At 41.2% G+C, this 18684-nt stretch overlaps 1 protein-coding gene and 1 long non-coding RNA gene across 2 annotated transcripts in view; one reads left to right on the top strand and one right to left on the bottom strand.

Moving 5' to 3' along the window:
* Window positions 1-11663, bottom strand: part of LOC109634734 (zinc finger matrin-type protein 4) — a 50656-nt gene extending 38993 nt beyond the window's left edge. Inside the window, exon 1 of the mRNA XM_020095429.2 lies at window positions 11132-11663. The gene's annotated coding sequence lies outside the window, so the exon portion shown is untranslated. The remainder of the gene's footprint in view (window positions 1-11131) is intronic.
* Window positions 1-17003, top strand: part of LOC109634756 (uncharacterized) — an 87673-nt gene extending 70670 nt beyond the window's left edge. Inside the window, exon 4 of the long non-coding RNA XR_011246095.1 lies at window positions 15590-17003. This is a non-coding gene — a long non-coding RNA (uncharacterized lncRNA). The remainder of the gene's footprint in view (window positions 1-15589) is intronic.
* Window positions 17004-18684: the final 1681 nt, after the last annotated feature.

Here is an 18684-nt window from a genome sequence, read left to right as displayed (position 1 = left end):
GATAACTGTGTAGTCTGTGATGAAGTGTTTAACAGGTAAATAGAGTTTGTATATATCTTGCGACAGATTATGTGCCAGCGGAGGCTGATGTCAAAGCAGCAGACAGAAACATTAAGGCTCTAAAAACCTATTTTCTCAATTGGATTTGTAATATGAGTGATGGGTTCTACGTCAGCACAAATTTTACTGTTATATTTAGAGCAGTTCCGTCAAATGTACTTAATGTCAAGGAACAGAACATTGATGTGAACAAATTACAGCTAGATTTGGTGGGAAAGGCTCTTTCAGGGAGTTGTCACACAACTCCATACAGTGTTGATTAACAGAGAGTGGAAGTTAGCCATGACAGACTGTAACCATTAAGTGCAACTCATAGATGGGCAATGGAAAAGGAATCAAACATATATTTTTTTCACTTTTCTAAACAAAGTTCAACAATCGTTTGTGATGTTAATGCTGATTATAATGTGACATCGCCATCGTTTAATGTTCTCAAATTGACCATTCCCTCAAAAATGTATCAATTCCTCCACCAAGGAGGTTGTTAGCATTATGCAGACACTACTGGACAGATTAGCACGGAACTTGGTACAGAGATGCCGTATGGGTCAGGAAAGAATTACCCATTCAATTTTGGTGTGGATCCAAATAAATGGGCAGATCCATGATTTTTGTTTCACTTTCTCTGCAGCATTTACCACAAAATACAATTTATGGGGGGTGCACATATACTTGTATCAATATCGCTCTCGCACACCAACAGTGTTGCAGAGGAGGAGGAGGTTTAGGAAGTGAAGGTGCGGCAGGAAGAAACAGCTGGTGCTGATCAAGCATTCTATAATATACTATAATATATAATTTCTCACAAGTTTGATGTGAACAGAGCTCATCTGGAAAAAGCTAATTTTACCTAATTCAGTGCACCAATCAAGATTTGACATTGTCGGATTTTCAATGTGATGCCAGTTGGTGGGTTGTCTGCTTATGTTCCCAAGCTGTTAAATCAAAACTGTACCCACACAGTCCTGAAACAGATGAGTATAAAATAAAACTATTTTGTTAAATACTTGAATTGTACTTAACTTTTTATTTGATTGTGAATATTCAGGGTGGAATCAACAGAAATCTATATACTGTACAAAAGTCAACAAATGTCAACAGTTAAAGTGAGGCGAGAGATGAGTATTTTTCACTAACAGTAGCTAGTATCTAAAGTTAAAAAAAAAAACCTCTTAACTTAATTAGACAGAGGATTGCAAAAACTCCACAAGTCTTAGCGAGAGCATGAAAGCCAGAGGCATCAGAGGACAGCGAGACCTTGCGGGGATTCTCTTTTAAGACCACATCAAGTATTTAACATAGGGTTTGAACTCTGAGGCCTCCCAGAAATCTCAGCCTCCAGCCCACCATTCATTAAAAAGCTGGAATTGTATTGGACATTCCTTTTTGTTCTTTTATAATAAATACAACCCTGTAGTCTATTCCCTGTCGGCTTAAATTAGAATATGTATTAGTTTGTAATATTACATGCAACTAGATTGCAATGTAGTCAATGAGAGTCCTATTGTGCTTTCAGAGATATAGTGTAATGTTTTATCCCAGCGGAGAGCTCCAGACGACCGCTGCTGTAAATATATTCAGTTCTCTATTGGCCTGAAACAAAACCTTTATTGGTGAAATGTTTACTGAAGATGAACTAGACAGAAATATATGCGCAGAGAGAGTGAGAGACACTGAGACAGAAGTACAAAGAGAGAGGGAGCAGTAGGTGGTTGAGGCAGCAGGGCTTCTTTTGAAATCCCTTCCTCCCTCCTCAGGCTTACTACTGCTCCATCAGGAAGTGTTTGTTGTGAACTGTAACTCTCTGTTACATAGATTCCATATAAAGTCCACCTCTTATCGCTGTACAATAAATTAAGTTAAACTATGTGGCGTTATACTCTGTTTTTAAAACATCTAATAACTAATTTGAAACCAAACACACTGGAAAAGTTGTGACATGAACAAACAGAACTACTTAAATTGAACAGAAACCACCTTTTGGTCCATGTGTCATCCACTAACATGGAGGAGGCAGGGTTTATGACTTACACTGCTACCACCAGGGGGCGACCCAGATGATTTGGCTTTACTTTTGAGGAGCTGTCATGTCGACCAACTTTACTCACTTCACTTTACTTGCAGTCTATGATCTGTTCCCCTATTCCTCTTTCTGTATTCAGACTTTCACAGGCAGGTCCCATCTCATTTAAAATGAGGTGCTGCTCTGATTTAACTGTCAGATTATGCACACAGGTGATGAAATATTGACATTAGCTTGTGAGCCAGTGACCTGTCTAATGAGTCACCAGTGGGGATAACAAGAGAAAGAGTTAAAGATATGGAACCATATACCACAAAGTCCCTCTGCTGCGGAACTTTGATGTTCCACATTTACAATTTTCTTCTTGTTTCACTCTTGGTAATGTAATCTTTCTGAACACGGTCTTCCCTTCACACGGCCCCCGCCCCTCTGTACAGTAATCAAAGGTACTAGACTGAGGGAATAAAGTCTTCAAAGAAGCTGGAGCCCCGCAGTTTGAATCCAAGTCCACCTCCTCTCTGTTTGCACTGCAGGAGCTGACTTTGTACTGCTCCTGCTAAATACTGCAAACATACCCAAAGTCAAATACACCAAGGCAACAAACAGAGTCACTCGTACTCTCACTATAGAACATTGAGCCCAGAGTTAGAATATAGAGGTCCAAAACAAGTGGGACACAAAATCCGTAAAAAATATGGACTGTCTTATGGCGTTTTCACACCAGGGAGTGGGTATAGTCTTTTTGTTTGAATGGAGAGAGTTAATACATTTTGTTCATGTGTTCTCCACTGTAATATCATTATGGTATTACCACCAGCATCAGCAACTTTAGACGCAGTACATGCCACTAACTCAAATGGGCCAAATGAACGGTCCTTGTTGTTCAAACATTGTATCGTCAGAGGTGATATCGTAAGAGATGAAGGCAACAAGCAAGGCTTCCACCACCTCTTTTGGTTGAACCAAATTTTTGACTGTTGGTTCAGAACGTCGTTGAAGGCTCATTCACATCTGTTATTGTGGTTTGGACTAAACAGAAAAGTCTGAAGGTCTAGACCGAACAAGGTGGACGTTAAAGCCCCCATCGTGTCTGGTGGAGGTTTGACAAGTTGTCTCTTCCTGTTGATTCAAGGAACAATAAAATACAGACTTAACGCCAAGGTCAGGTCAACCACACCTTCTCTGTTTGAGTCTCTCTCTGTATGTGTCTGCGTTTTTGTTTTTTGCTCACTCCTTTTGCTTTTTGTGCCCTAAATTCTATTTTGGAAGAAAGTATGGAGCATCTTGACTTTGACAGTAAACACAGTCAGACTTCTCCCTCCCTCCCCCCTCCCCATTTCATCTTCCCCTTTCTTTTCCACTGGTGGAAATATGGCCTTGAGGGCCGCGATTATTCATAAGGAATATTGTAGGCAAGACTTATCTACTTGTGGGAAAGAAGAGCAGATAAGCTTCTGCATTATGCACCTTTCTACTGGAATGAATTGCAAAGGAGCTTGAAGTTTGAAACAACCATTCCTCTGATAGATACTTGCCGATATTGTTTATATTTGAGATGTTGTACAAAGTCATTTTCTGAATAAATGAAACAACAAAAAAACATTATTTTCCTACTACCACAAGGGCTGTGATGTCCTCTCTACCTATTTTGCACTGACTGAATGTTTCTATTGCACAAATAAAATTACAGAAGAAGCAAATGTTGGGATAGAATGTGTGAAGGACTCGTAGCCCTTTTAGCTGTACTAGTAGTGTGAGTTAACATTGCTGTTGGCTCATAACTCTGTTTCCTTCACAGATTTAAATCAGCAGCTATTAATGCTAATCATACATAGAGCACTGTTAAGTGTCCATCAGGGAAAAAATCATATTGGATAGGGGGTCAAGGATCTATTAGTCACCTCTAATCATCTCACATATTTAGATTTTATAACCTCTCTGCCTTTATAAGACCTTTAAATTCATGAAGCCAGTACGGTACCCCTGAAAATCTCTCTCTGGGCCATTAGTTTTTAATGGTATTAATAGCAGGACTGTTGCTTTAGGCCACATTATGGATTCATTAGAGGGTGAATGAAGACCATTATCTCAGGCAAAGTTAGGTTTAACCGAGCATATCTCCTCCGCCTTGCTGGGCCTGTCTATGTGCGTATGTTCAGCAACACACTCCGAGGCAAACTGAGTTAATGGGGGAGACAAAAGGTGGCCTGAAGTTTTAATGGGGGTTGTTATGTTACTGTAACATATGGGTGAGGCTTTGCTGGATGGCAACAACACTATCGGGGGTCTGTCTGTTTCATTAGCAGCTAATCGCACAGTTTTTAACATCTGGAACAACTTCCGTTCTTTTTGTGTTTAGTTTAACTTTTCTGGTGGTTTTCATCTTCACATTTACCATATACAGCACTTTGAAAGCTTCAGGCCAATTATTAACAAAATGCTGTCTTGGTTTTTGCACTTAACACCTTACATTCAGTACCAAGTGTACCTGACCTGAGACTGCAGTGATGTCAAACACATTCTGAGAATCCAATAAAAGCAAGAAAGTGTTGTGTTCAATAATAAGTCAGACGTTGGTTGATCTAAAGCACATAAGCACGATTGTGGTTTGTGGCTCTTGGTAGCACGTGGTTGTTTCAGCACCACACACACACACACACACACACACACACACACACACACACACACACACACACACTCAGCTATACAACCCTCTTTTGTCATGCTGTGAATGGAACTGGGCTCAGAGTACCTGGGAATAATATAATAATTCAAAAGTTTCACTTAAGTATTTCCCCTAATCCAAACAAAACTTCACACAAAAATTATATTATTGTCCATATCAAGTACAATGTGTATTGCACAAGTGGGCAGATTAGAGTGAAACCAACAGGAGCAAACAGATTTCCCATGAGGCAGCATGCTCTTTAACTCACAAGACATGAGCTACCTAAGAGACTGAGCCGGAACGAGCCAAAGGAATAATAAATTCAAAAGATATTGGAAACAAGAATATGAAGTAGAGATGAAATCAGGTGTGAAATTTGCAAGGACTGGAACAACTGAACTGAATAAAGCCAAATGATTTCTAATCAGTTTTCATTCATCGAATCCCTCAATCATCTGAAACACTTTCTCTTTGTCTCCATGTGATTGGAGTAATCAGTAATTTCCTTGTGCTAATTTGGAAAATAATTTCCTTTCACAAAAGACAGAACCAATACAAACGTGTTGGAATTCATTTGAAAACCTTGTGGGATTAACTGTCAGTCACAGCTGTGTTCCTTGGCAATATGTTCTGTATAATGTGCACAAGTTTCAAATACGACCTTATACACGACCAACTGTATAACTTGCAGTGCAACTATAGCAGAGGCAGCATGCCAAGGTATTATGACGTCAAACAGGTGTTAATGTAGAGTAACTCTAGTGGTGGCAAAGGGCAATTACATTACAGAGTTTCCGCTGCATAATTATTGGTGCTGCTACTTCGGGGTCACGGCAGACACACATTATAAACCCGGTATCCTTGTACCGCGCTGTGTTACCCTGCCACATGTATGTCCTCCCTCACTTTCCCGCTGACCTGCGCTGACTTTACACGTTAATAATAAACACCAACACTAGTCAGAAGTTATTAGGACACATGCAGCGCATGAAGTTTACTTGTTTCCCTCGCTGGAGAGTTTACAAGAGATGCATTTTGCATGCGGTCCAACTGCCACCCCCAACAAAAGACGAGACTTGATGCGCACAGCCAGGTCATCAGGGTTAAAGTGTCTGGAAGGATCTGGATTCATTGGCTAGACCACCCCCGCTGCTAATAACAAATCCAGGGGAAACACTGCATTGCATTAAACATGAGTTATTTTTAGGCTGGGTCGGCTTTTCATGGGGTTGCCATTATAATGATTGATTGTACTCTTACTTGCTTATTCAGTTTAGTGGGAGCTCAGGTCTCTAAAGACAGCGTGAGCATTATTACATTGAAAGGATTGATTTTGGCTTTTGGGTTCAACTGTTATGGAGCTTGCTTGACTCTTGATTGTGTGTTAGAGAACACAGGAAACTGCAACTACAAGAACAGGACCAAAAATCAATCACCTTGATCGCAGCAATTAACAGTCAAATGATCAAGCAAAGGGAACAAATTTGACATTGAAAGTAATGAAATTGGAGAGCAAGTAAAACTGGGCACTATTTTAGAGTAGGCTTAAAGTAAATCATCTAAAAATGAAACGACTTGAGAATAAAAAGTGTGTGACTGAAGATGAAAATTATAGTGTTCATCCAACACCACCCAACAAATGACTGCCTGTTTCAGTCACATGAACTCTCCTTCAACTTTTCCATTTCATTCACAGAATATAACGTGCTTTCTAAATATGAGTGTGATTTTAATGTGGGAATTGAGAGGCAGCATTTGTTTATCTTCTCCCTGAGAAATATCTCCAAAAATGCAAGAGAGGGCAACAGCCTCTACACATTCAGCACATCTATGATGGCATAATTTTTTATGAGTGATATAGTCTACACACACACAATCACACTCACACTCACACACAATCACACTCTCTCTCACACACACACACACACACACACACACACACACACAATCACACATACACACACACACACACACACTACCCCATCTATATAAAGATAGCATGCAAACATATCAACACCCTAGTGTGCAGGGTAAATTATGACCAACCACATGCACACAAAGGAAAATGCTATTGATATGTATGAGCTGAGACTGCACACTTTTATAGTGCATCACACAGACAGTCACATGCATAGAGAGAGAGAGAGAGAGAGAGAGAGACAGACATGGACTAAATGGAGCATGACCTTGCAGCACCTATAGCCTTTATAACTAAGCTATATATGCTGAAGTGGGTGTGCTTCTAAATCTTGCATCTATTCCTCTTCGATTTCTAAACATGTTTATGAAGTTTTGTGGAAGCAAATAACTTATTTATTCAAATTGTCTCTCCCTGTCCCAACAGTGAAGCATATGAAGCCAGTGACCCGAATTCTCCATCTGATAACAATGAATTCTACATCTGATAAGCATATTTTTCTTTCCTCATTCACTAATGCACCCACAGCACCCACCCATATACTCCCGCTCTCCTTCCCTCGCTCCCTCCCCAACTGGCAGCGCGCCCGTTTCCAAACGCGGTGATGGAGCAAAAGGAAATTGATTTCTAAAGAGCTCTGTCTGCTGTGCCCGGATATGAAATATGCAACCAGTTATTAGGCTAACACTGATATTAACATAACGCGACAACCGTGTCAAGATATATATTAAAGATGTCTCTCTTGTTCCCTTTGAGAGATACATGAAATGGGCTGAAAGAAGCTAAACTGCCACTTGTTCGCAGCATGCCGAATCATTATTAGCGCTGCACAATTGTCATATCTGCCTTGTTCGAGAGGAAAGGAAGCGCACAGAGCTCTTTGGAGGAAGGTTGGCACTGTGCTGATGCTGCCATGAGACACAGTCAATATCTTGATCGCGTAGACAGGCACAGCGGGCGGCTCCATATTAGTTATTATGCAGCTATTAGCGAATGCACACTAAGAAAGGTCAAATGGCTGATACTTGGACACGCGCACACACACGCGCACACACACGCGCACACACACACACACACACACACACACACACACACACACACACACACACACTGTGTTGCTGATGGACTCACATGCATGTAGTCAGCAGAAAGGTCACAGTGTACAGCATGTGAGAAAAAGATATTTGAAGAAGATATGCTGCCTGTTGCTATGGAGCACTCTTAGAAAAAAAAAAATACACATGCACACACAAAGACACACACCTACACATGATGCACTGTCAATCCTAAAGAAACCAGAGCGATCGCACATCTGTGAACACAAAGACGCACACTTGACGAAAACGCACTTGCCAAATCAATCCCTGTTGCATTAAAGAAAGCGAGGGCGCAGCAGCCCCTTTTAAGAGCATCACTGCCACAATTATTGCTCTCGTGCTTTATGCATATTCTTTATTTGCATGTATAGAAGGGGAGCGAGCACTTTTCAAGAACAATATTGCCTCTCTGTTTATTCCTTCGGGACAGTGTAAATTATGCCAGTCGGTTAATCAGATTCTCCCTCAGATGCAGTTCAGCACCTCATGAGAGACAGAATGAATTAAATAAGCTTCTCTTCCTCTAGACGCTTTTAAGCTGGCGAGAGCTACGCTGCATATGCTGCACATTATGAACATGATAATTGACTTGCTGTGTGTTTTTTTTTTTTTTTTCCAAAGCTTCACTCATTCACTCTGAAGTCACATATAGTGAAGCACATGGCAATTAGGATAAAAAAACAAGCTAAAACATTTATATGTGTTACACCTTTGACTTGTTCTACTATTCTTCTATATTCTACCGATATTAAAGGGAACATAACAATGAAACACGGACAAAAAATGTTGTGTTCAATAGTAACTAGTTGGTTTTAGAAATAAATTTTTTTTATTCGCCAACAATTGATTACTTGTTTAAGTCCTTTTTCAAAGAACAAGTTTGTTGGTTTCGGCCTTCCAAAAGTGATTTCCTTCCTTTTATTGTAAGTTTTGGCTTTCAATTAGAGCTGAAGTCAATGATTTTCATTATTGATCTATCTCCTCATTATTATTATTGTGAGAAATAGCTCAGTCTGTCTTCAGATATCTCGCTGTGAATGACTACACAATAAAACCCACAGATATCCAATGCACGATGACACGGGACAAAAATCCCCACAATTTAAAAGCTGGAAAAACGATGTTTGACACTTGATTAATTCTGATTAATCAGTTATCAAAATCGTTGCTGTTGTCTGTGGGATAATCAACACATTGTTCAGGCTCTGGTTTAGAACTATAGCCCAGGACTCAGACCAATCGGCATATCTTTATTTATTCGCTGTGACAGATGGGTCTGGCCCCCCTCCCATTCAGACAGATTAATATCCTTCTTGAAACAGGTCGGTCCAATCACAATCTCTTCTCAAGAGGGGCGGGTTCGATATGAAGTCTGACAGAGTGGTGCTGCTGAAGCATTCTCATTAACAACCAATATAGCTGCCAGGGACATGGAGCGATCTGTTTAATAGTGAATTGGCATGGGTCAGTATGAAACCAATCATAGGTTATAATTCCAAAAGAAGAATCAACAACTGCACGTGCAGTTTGTTGCTAGTTTTGTTTTGCAGCATTTCTTGATAATGTAATTGCTAGATGCCAGTGTAACATGCTGGATAAGGTGCATTTCTTTTCTGTTCCAGTGTGTCCTCGTGCTGAGACACCCTGCCGCCCTGTCTGCTGCAGTGACCTGAAGTACAGTAGGAGTCACAATCGATCAGAGTCCAGCACTGCAAATCTCTCAACTTCTGATCAATAGCTGTATGTAAACAGAGCATGAAGCCTCGGCTCACCGTACATGGTTCAGGCTGCGTGTGGAAAAATAGACCCAGTGCTGGTAGTAATAGGCAAAGTATCGACTGAAGGCTGAAGTTAATAAAAATGTCCTTTTCTGAGGATTGAAATAATGGGAACATGTGACACCATGAATAATTACTTAATGAAGCTTCATTGCAGTGTGTGTGATTGAGGGGTTCTTGTGGATAGCATGTACTGTGTGTGCTTTTCCTATAAACACCACTAGTAGTTTTCTTGGGGTATGATCCTAATGAGGAAAAACAACCTTCCTAAGGTTCTGGACAGGAGTAAGGTTTGAGTTTAGGTTATAGGGTTAGATGCACCTAACACGGGTGACTGCACTAACCTGTGTGTGTGTGACAGGCAGGCGAGGGCTGTGAAAAGACCATAAGCTGGTATCATCCTGCCACAGGCGCCCAGTATGACACCGACTGGACATTCTTCCCAAAGTGACAAATACTTGCAAGGAGAGGTCTCTGCATGAGATGGATGTGAGCCAGTGAAACGAGATGCAGCAAGTATCACAGCTAATCCATAGTATATTTGACGTGCGTATCGTTTTCCTATTTCACAGAAAGCCATTATTGAAGGAGAGGTTGGATTTGCAGGACTGAAAAGTTTGGATTGTAAAGGAATGGCCCTGCATCTGAAGCTGTCTTTTTCTAAATCCCTGAAGCTCACAAGAGCTGGAATGACCCATAAATGATTTGAGGAATTGATTTCGAGAAAGGGATCAAGCAACAACTTTCTGGCGTCACCTTTCCCAATATAATACAAGCTGCTTTTATATCTGTAAACTGAACATGCTCAGTATTCTCACACCTTTTTGGAGAATAAGTAATACTTGGAATGAGAGGGATCTGAATGAGATGGATGGGAGGCAGTTAAACACGAGGCAGATTATCAGAGGTAATCCATAGTATATCTGACGTGTGTATCGGTGTCCTTTCTCAGGGAAAGCCATTATTGAAGGTGGGTAGAGATTGGATTAAAAAAACAGAAATGTTTGGGCAGTAAATTGATTGGAAAGTCCCTGCATCTAACTGCTTCTTTTTATAATGTTGAATAATTAGTAAATTATTTGAATAGTTGATCACCAGAGAAGGAATGAATGGACGAATGAATCAAACACTTTGACTGTGTCACTTTTCCAGTAAGATACTTTTCTTGCTGTAAACTGAATATATCCTAGACATTTTGTAGTAAAAATCTGCTTCTATTTTGAACTTGAAACCTTTGCATTGCTGAACTAAGCCCTGCATCAACCACCGCTTCATGCTCGCCATGGAAAGGTGGAAAGGTCATTATCGCCAGTAGATGATGTGAATTAGAAAAGATAGATCAACTTCCTTTCCTCGAAGTTATCAGCAGATTTTTTTTAATTCCCCAAAGTTTTCAGAGGTTGCAGACTCCACTGACTCTCGCTGTATCCCCGCAGGAAGTCCATAGGAATAATGTGAGATTTAAAATGCTGAAACTTTCAGCTCTGCGCTTTAAATGCTGGAGACGTCAAACCGGACGATTCTTCATCTGTTGAACAAAGTGTCCTGACAGTATTCAGCTCACTCATCACTGGATCCATCACTCACCTTGCGCAGAGGCACCTCTCCACGAAACCGACAATCATCCGACGCACCTGAGCCGTTCAAATCCGTCAAAACTTGCGGGTGGATCTCGTCCGTGTTCACGTCGCTAATCCGGTGCAGATATTCTCTTTATGTCTTGTTTGATTTGTTTTATATTTCCTTTCATAAAAAAAAAACAAAAAAAAAACCTTAAAAACCAAAACGCTCTCCGTCGTGATGCGCGTCCTCTGCGCTCCGGAGCGCCGCGGAGGTGAAGGAGAAGCGGAGCTCCGTTGATATCATCCACCGGCAGCACGCACTCCGAAACACAGGGAGAAGAAAAAGTAAGCGATCCCGGGGAAGGTACGGAGGGAGGAGGGGGGGAAAGAAAGTGATGAGCAGCAGCCTTCAGCGGGATGGATGGATGAATGAAGGACTGACTCTCTGCGCTCAGGCGGCGCACTGACTGTTCGCTTTGCAGTGAGTGGGAGCACTGGTGGAGTGAGTAGGTTTTTACACACACACACACGCACACTCACACACACACACACACACACACACACACACACACACACACACACACACACACACACACACACACACACACACACACACACACACAGCTCCCACACGAAGATCAGCTTACATAAAAATGAACAGACACGCGCGCAATTTCACTCTCAAGTCATCCCTGTGATATTAATGGTAGTGTCCCCACTAGGCAGTAGAAGCCGGACTCAGTATTTGTGCACAATATCCTTGACAGTTTACACTCTGCCAGGGTTTTATTATGATACCTGTATATTAGTAATGTGGGGACTTGCATGTCTGTGATGCTCAGTATTACACACAGGATTCAATTCATCCTCAGCCCCTGAAGGTTGATAGTTTTATACTTAAAGTTTCTTAAAAAATCTACAATGGCATTTTCCTCTGAAAGCATGTCAACTCTGCCACAGATATGGTGTCACATTACTCCTGAGTTGTAGAGCTGCTCAAACAGAGCAGTGTGGAAATACTGCCGTCCTGCTAGAGTTTCAAATGTAGTAGTATGGATGTAGCCGCAGTGGAGCACATTTTGCAGTTTCTGGTCCACTTATTTACAATTACTTTTTCTTAAAGAACTGAGATGAAGAAAAGAAAGACGCCGTCCACATTCAACTCAATTTGAAAATGGTGGCGAGTCTGACAGAAATGCAATGCTACCAAGCAGACCAATCACAGCTCTTGCGGTCTGTGTCACCTCGTTGCATAGTTCCATTTTTGGGGAGGTGCACGTCAGGGTACGGCGTAGAGCTCTGCACAGGGTACACGTCTACACGTAGGCTGTGGTGCAGAAGCATGAATTGGACTTAATGAAATCATATTTAAATTCACTTCATCCAGATTTTCATTTGGATGACTCATAAATATCTGTCACATTTGATTTAAATCAAGATCCATGAATTATTCTCTGAGAAATTCAGGAAGATGTTGAAAAATCTCACAATGTTGAAGAAAGTGAAAAACAATTCATGAATCCGCCCCCTGATCTGGATCTACACCAACATTTTTTCCTTGGGTCATGCCTCACCCCTCCGCAAAATTTCCAAATTAGTAGTAGTTTTGCGTAATCCTGCTAATGAAACTGACCAGGAAGAGAAAACCATTCTCTGATGACTTTGCTTACAAGTCAAAGATTGAATGCAACCTATAACAACAAGGTAATTTCTGTTCTACATTTTAAAGGGTTGTTCATCAGCCTCTCATCCCTGATTCTTATGAATGGTGTCATGCGAAGTTTCGGCACCATTTTCCCAGCATGCATTTGACTGGGGACAGTGACGTTTCCTGGAGAGGTTGCAAAGGGATTCCCACAGAGGTTTAGATGTGTTAATTCTCCTGTGCTATTTTCGGTCAGGGATAGTACAATTATGCTTTATGGCTTTTTTTAAAGTGCTGAAACAACTGGTCATTTGCCTGGAGTTTTAATATTAATTTGAATATTGGTTTTTTTTGTATATCAAACAAAAATATGATGCATTTGCTGGTTGCATATTGTCAAATATAAGAACTAGTTGGTTTCTTCAGTATTGTTTCACTGTGTGCTGAATGAATGTGAGCTTTCGACTGTCAGTTCGTCAAAACCAGCAACTAGAATACATCACACTGCGCTCAGGGAATATTTTCACTGTTACCCAGCTCTTTACAGAGCCAACAATATAATAAGAATACCCACTATCGTACCCAACCGAAGTAAATATCTCCACAGTGGCTCGTGTTTCCTGTGGCTTACTTTGATGTCCTGCATACTGATGCTACACCGAGGACCTGAAAGCAAGTTACAGTCTCGTTATCAGTCAAGCTACAGTATGATGGTGATTGCAGAAAATCACTGTAGGTCTGCGTCTCAACACAGACCTTCAGGACACACTTGTGTTAAAACTGGCAGGTTCTGCAAATCATTATCTCAGTGAAACCAAATCACTGCAAATGAACCCATATTTCAGGAAGAGTGTTTCTAAAGAGCTTGAATGAAATAAACAGTTGCTTTTGAATCCCAATCAAACCAAGACAACATTACATAGCCGTGAATCATGGTCCAACTCACACAAACCCCACACGCAGTGCCAGAATGCTTTGCACAGCCAACAATGACCACCCTTGATCTATCAGAAATGGCATTAATTCACTGTGTACTGCAAACACTTCCCAAGCAATCATATGCACCAAATTTAGAGCTTAGCTGAAAGGAATGGCATTGCTATGCCCCTTTTCATAATTTTTCTGTTCGATTATCCCAAGTCTTTTTGAAATGCCACATTTTGTTGCTCGTGTATAGATGTGTATTCATTCCAGGAGAATGGGCGCCTATTACATGCTTTCAGAGGCTGTGACAGCAGCCCTCATTGAGGAAGCCAAACACTTCACAGCTCAGACAATGTACCCAGGCAGACACACACACAAGCATGCACTCGCAGATCCTAATACACACGCACCAACTGACACAATGCACATCGACGAGATGAAAGGGCCAATTTATCAAACCACCAGCCAAGGCAGGCCTGAGGATGTGTAGTGCCAGCACTGGTCTGGAGGAACAGGGCAGGATGTGCCTGTATGAGTGTGTGTGTGTGTGTGTGTGTGTGTGTGTGTGTGTGTGTGTGTGTGTGTGTTACACTGTGCAACTTTTCTCTTTCCCTTTGCCTAAACAGTGAAGTCGCCCCTCGGAACACAGTGTGCACTTTTGCCTCTGGCTAATTTTCCAAAGTAAAATACATCATCCTTGATGGTGACGTCGGCTGACGCGGCTACATGACAGGATAATTTATAGTTGCTGTGGCTGTCAGGTGCTTTGGTATAAAGGAAAGAAAGTGCATGTGTTACTTTGTTTGAAAGAGACAGAGGGAAAGATGGCGTTGGGGTCTGTCCCAAGTTATTTTTCATTAAACTGAGAGATTGATGTTCATTCTCAGAGCTTTACAACATTTACAAGCCCAGACTAATCCACTATTAGAGGGCTGCATGATGGAGCTGCAGAAAAGACAGAGCAGGGAGCAGTGCACAGAGAGACTCAGAAACAGAACTGCACAAAAATGGGTCTTACCATCTGTTTATACTCTCTCTTTTTTAGGTTTTACACAGCAAACTGTTGTGTAAAAGCACCTTCACTGCACGACATTGATGTTCTTTAGTCTTACATCAGTTTGTCTCAGTTAGAGATTCAAAGAGGAGCTTTGACAGTGACATATTTACTGCACAAGCTGATATTGAAACATTAAGTTGTGAATTGTTTACGGCATAGCAATGACATTTCATTTACTCAAATGTAAATCAGTTCATGATTTTATAAATTAATTTGTTCTATGCTGTGAGGTGGATCTGGATCTAAACTTATTTCTGTTCTTAATTAATAGTTTTACTGTTAAAAGTTACAGGGTTCAGAATTGGACAAAATCTCAAGGACACATAAAAAATATTGACAAAACACAAAGCATATTGTAATATTTCTAATTCACAGCTTACAATACAAGTGTTTGGCAGCTATAGTCATTGGTGAAGTTAATGCTACATTACAAATTAAACTTCATGGGAAAATAAAACCTTGCAGAAACAGATACAAGAACAAAGAGAAATCAGAGAAAATCAAATTGACACACCAGATTTGAACTCCCGAGCTGAAGGCGTGTTTATATTTAGATCTGAACATGTGTTTATGTGTGAAGCAGAACATTTCAAATGTCCGTCCTGAATTGTTTTTTGTGATGTCGGCTTCAGTGCATCTGTTGGGTTTTGTCTGAAGGGACACTGGCCCTAGTCTGCTTGAAGCTGCTCCAAGGTCGACGGGGCAGCCTGCTGGCGCTGTGTGTTGGTTGTGAGCCTGAGCAGGGCCAGTGTGAGTTGTCCATTATGGATAAAAAGAAGAAAGAAGTGTGGTCAGCTTCAAGACTTTTGGTCCCAAAAGAATTTACAACACTGATATGTCTTGTTTCTCCTGCACAGGTCGGAGATGCAGAAATAGATTGACGACGACGACTCCCCGGACACACAGAGGCATGTCCCCGAGTGTGAGGTATGTTTGTGTGTTCCCACTGCAAGGATGCCAACAAATACAGGTCTGTGTTCTCTCCAATAAAGTGTTCATTGGTAACAGGTGAGGGGTAATCCTGAGACAGATTTGATTTCAGGAGCATCAGCAACTCTTCCTCGTAGAGCTCAGCTCACTTACAAACAGCCACATATAGAGGACAGCTGACACTGACAGCGTACAGAAGGAGGTAAATCAAATTAATGTGATCTTGCCACCACCCTGAACGCCAGACGAGGAAGAGACAGCGAGGACAGAAGAGAAGCTGATATCTACACGTCAACTCCAAAACACGTTCAACCGAGTGATTAACGGCTTCTCTTATCTGTTTTTTTAAGCGCAACTCCAACCTTTTATTTTAATTGCAACGGTAGAAATAAATGTGCCTCGACCCTTAAGCAAAAACTTTGAACCATGTTTATACATGAACAGCTCTGCTTGAGCTTCATTTAATTACAAAAGCCTTTTCGGTTCATTTATGCAAAACCTGCCAATATTACATTTATTAAACTCTCAAAATATCAGTTTTCCATTTTGTCAAACCAAGAAATCAGTAACATCGGTGACATTGCATGGCTTCAAACTGGGGGGGGGGGCTGTGAAAATGATTCACAGCGAGGTGGCAGACAGATCTGTGTCATCCCCACTGTACAAACATGATACTTGTCATCAGATGTCTGGAGCTGTATTTTTACCCAAACAACACCTGCAGGCCTGGAATATGCATGAGATTCTGTCATGTGTTTGCAGGGTGAGAAACAAATTATTCGGAGAGCTGTGATTTTTTAAAGTTAACACCAAAACGTCATTATAATATATAACGTATATAACTGCACTTCCATGGCAAGCCCGACAGTGTCCCAGTAAGTGTAACGTATATTTTTTTCTGAATAATATTCTTTAACTTGAGAAAATAGAATGCATGAGTCATCCACTGAAATGATTTAGCTTCTTTAGTATAAAACCAATTTGATGTCTTCAAACCATTTTTTATTTCTCCTGCTGCGCTGCTGATACTGTCCTCGTGGCTTTAACCCTCTGCTCTTCAGTTTGTAGCTGTGGCCCTCTAGAGGACAAAAGAACTCAGTGTAGTTTCCATCAGTCTGTGCCAAATTTCATTAGTTTGTGATTCCCTAACAGAAGTTGCATCCTCTTACAGGTTATACATTTCTATGGCTTGTGGTGCATGTGACGCAAAAATAAGTCTGTTTCTATTAAAGTCTATGAGAAAAGGGTTCTCGGAGTTCATGAGCTCAATTTGTACAGTTTCAAGTCTTCTTCTAAACAGCATGATGTTCATTTTTTTGACCATGTAATGTGTCCTCAAGCTCTCAGTCTGACTCACTCCTCCAAAGATGGTTACTTCTGATTTAAAAAACACAAGATGGCGCTGGACCCATTGCCAAACTCAGGTTTCTAAACATCAGTTCACAAACCAATGGGTGTTTTCACAGTGGATCGACACTTGCACACTGCACATCATAAGTTCTTTTAATGTTTAGCATAGCAATACATGGAATATCAAAATACACTTAACAGTAATCAACCTGCTTTTTAATCTTTGCCTCAGAGTCCAAAATGTTTGGTCAAATCAAGGGTCAGACTCTCTTCTCTCTATGTAGTATGCATGATGAAACACATGATGGTGCCAGAGCACTGTTGTTACACTACATACAGGGGCCTCAGCTAAGAGGAGAGTCAAGCGAGTGAGCAGGAGAGAGACTGAGCGAGAGTGAAGTCGAAACCTCTGCAATGTTTTATGACAGACAATTAGCTGAGTGCTTCCATTTAAACCTACATTAATTAAATTTATGGCAAATTGAGTTTGCACACTGGAATGGCGTTTTCTTTACTGAAATCACTTTGACTTGATTTACTCCATCTCTTCCACTTGGTTGCCCCTAATTAGATCCAAATGACTCAGTCCTCATTACAGATGTCTCTGTGGAATTTAAATACTTGTGTTGACTTGCTATTCATCTGCCGTGTGCGTGCTCACACACACACACACACGAACACACAAACACATACAGGCCTGGATGGTTATTTAATGATGTTGCATTACATACATGCATTTACATTCTGTGTCCAAGGGCTGTGTATTTTTCTCCGTGGTGGATGATGAGCATGCTTGGCAGTGGGTCACTAATGTTCTCAGTCTTGTGCTTTACTGCCTGGCCAACAGTCTGTGTGACTCATGAGCTGCTCTAGCTCTAACTGGGATGTCGAGTTCTCCTAGTCCCTTAAATCCTAGTTTCTGTCTCATCCTATCCCAGACTTCCATTCCCCAAATCACTCCCAAATCTTTCCTTTGCTCCAGTGCTTCCAATGGAGATGTCTTTTGGTACATTCAAGCATGAATACCGTGCCGAGGCCATGCATTTTACCCTTTCCCATAGGAATCAGATTATAGACATGCACGTGCATGCACGTGATCGCATATTTATAGTTATGTACAATATTGACATGGTGCAATATGTACACTGGCATACCTACGGTTGACTTTAACTTTACACGTTAATCTCTCCGTCATCATTTCCAAACAAGTTGAACTGCAAGCTCTACCTAAGCTCTGTGAATTTCCATTCCCTGTGTATCCATGCCGCTCTGAACAATGACATGATCCTCAAATGGCTTTATTCTAAATCCGCAGAAATCCGTAACAACCACCGGCATGAAAGTAAAGCAGGGTAACCCTTTCCAACGAGCTATTATTCTCTTTCTTCTAAACAAAAGGCACTCGGCTTCCAGCTAACGGGACTCAACTCATGGTCTTGTGGTTGGAACCAAACAAAAAACACTTACAGGGGCTGTGTGCTAAAGGGTCTCTGTGCAGTCACATTGCATACGTGTGTGTGTGTGTGTGTGTGTGTGTGTGTGTGTGTGTGTGCGTGTGCGTGTGTTTCTTGTCCTGAACTCAAAATATCCTCTCCGGCATTCAGGAGAGGATGAGATTACAGCAGTGGTCAAGGGTCTACCTGCGGCCAACAGCAAAGCTCCCAGGGGCCGT

The sequence above is a fragment of the Paralichthys olivaceus genome, chromosome 14, assembly GCF_024713975.1.
Source record: "Paralichthys olivaceus isolate ysfri-2021 chromosome 14, ASM2471397v2, whole genome shotgun sequence".
Lineage (NCBI taxonomy): Eukaryota > Metazoa > Chordata > Actinopteri > Pleuronectiformes > Paralichthyidae > Paralichthys > Paralichthys olivaceus.
Note: the sequence above shows the minus strand (reverse complement) of the source record. Positions and strands in the feature narration are given on the sequence as shown.